We start from the raw sequence: 1,549 nt of genomic DNA, 5'->3' as shown, positions 1-1,549 counted from the left end.
TGGGAATCAGGCCCTCGGCTAGTTTCCTTGGTCTTAACGTGTGGACAGATTTCCTGCACTCTTTTGTATATCGTCCTTTGGGTGACTATTATAAATAATCATGTCAAACATGTGTCCTGTATTATATTGTTTCCCCTTGCAAAAATACCTCCAAACCAACACATAAAGTAACAGAAAAATAGGACTGAACAACCACAATGTATAATCAATAACACAAGTCAAAACATTCTTTCAGATTTCAGGTTTGCAAGTAAACCCTAGAGATTAGGAAAGGATTTCTGGATGCTTCAGCTCTAACTGATACTTTGAATGAAATTCTAAATATAAACTCGAGGATTCCACAGCTTGATTTCAAGTAAGAGAAAGTAAATATAAAAGGGGAATTAATGTGTGTTGACATTTGTTATGTGCTAAACAAATTATTTTATTTACCCTGTAATTCTGATGAAGGCTAACTTACCACAGCCTTTCCTTTTCTGGTGGGGCCAGGGGCAGAGCTCCCTCTGGGGCTGTTCCCTTTTGGGATGTCCACGGTCTGCACCAGCAACTCTGCCTCCAGCTACTCTGAAAGCCAGTGGGCAGGAGCTGATTCTCTACAGAGGCTGAGACAGGACGATCCTTGGACTACATAGCCTGTTCTAAACACGCCTGGGTTACACAGTGGGATCCTGTATTAAAATAATAAGCAAACAAACAAGCAAAACAAAAAGAAAACACATTAAAACACACCTGAGACACATTAGTGAGGGTGGGGCATTCCTTGGCAATCCTGTGGCACTAGGACTGGCATGAAAAGTGACAACAGGATTTAAAAACATGACCTTATTTTAATTCCATAGCGGAAAGAGAAGGAAAACGCCAAAGCCAATCCATGTGCGAGTAACTACACTGGAGGCAGAGCTCGAACTTTCCACTCAGCACAGTACAAATGGGAAACGACTTTCTGACCAGGTGGTCAAAAGAGCTCGTTGGTGTGAGGTCTGGTGTTTGGGGCTGCAGTGTGTTGCCAGTGAAGGTTGTTGTACGTGGCTCACAGTCAATAAAAAGGTGACTCAGCGCAATGTGAAAAAACAGAATCCCTTACAGTTCAGGTTCTCAGCTAAATTCTCTCCTGAAGATGTTTCTGAGGAGTTAATTCAAGAAATAGTCAGAAGCCTTTTCTCGTTCAGGTGCCAGAACTTCACAGACTGTTTACTAGCCTCAGATCTGGCCGTTGGCTGAAAGATTAATCAGTCCTTAAACCAGCCAGGGGTTTCACCGCAAATCACATAGGCCTAGGACAGACTCTCAATTTATTTGTGTGCCAATGGATTAATATTAGTTATTGCCTGCTTGTACACTAAGCTGGTCCTCAGCAGTGGAGCAGAGATGCTTAGCTGTTCCTGGCGGCTAGAAAGCAGAGCAAGGGAGCGCCAGACAGGAAGGGAAAAGGACTGGGTGTAGATGCCAAAGTCACACATCCAGGGCCCACCCAGAAGAGTATTTTCCTAATCTCCTGGGAAGCTTTTCAGCCAATCAAGTTGACAGTCCAGCTTGCCTGTCACACTAC

This window comes from Chinchilla lanigera, unplaced genomic scaffold (assembly GCF_000276665.1).
Source record: "Chinchilla lanigera isolate Chin_1 unplaced genomic scaffold, ChiLan1.0 scaffold00187, whole genome shotgun sequence".
NCBI lineage: Eukaryota > Metazoa > Chordata > Mammalia > Rodentia > Chinchillidae > Chinchilla > Chinchilla lanigera.
This window is presented reverse-complemented; position numbering follows the sequence as displayed.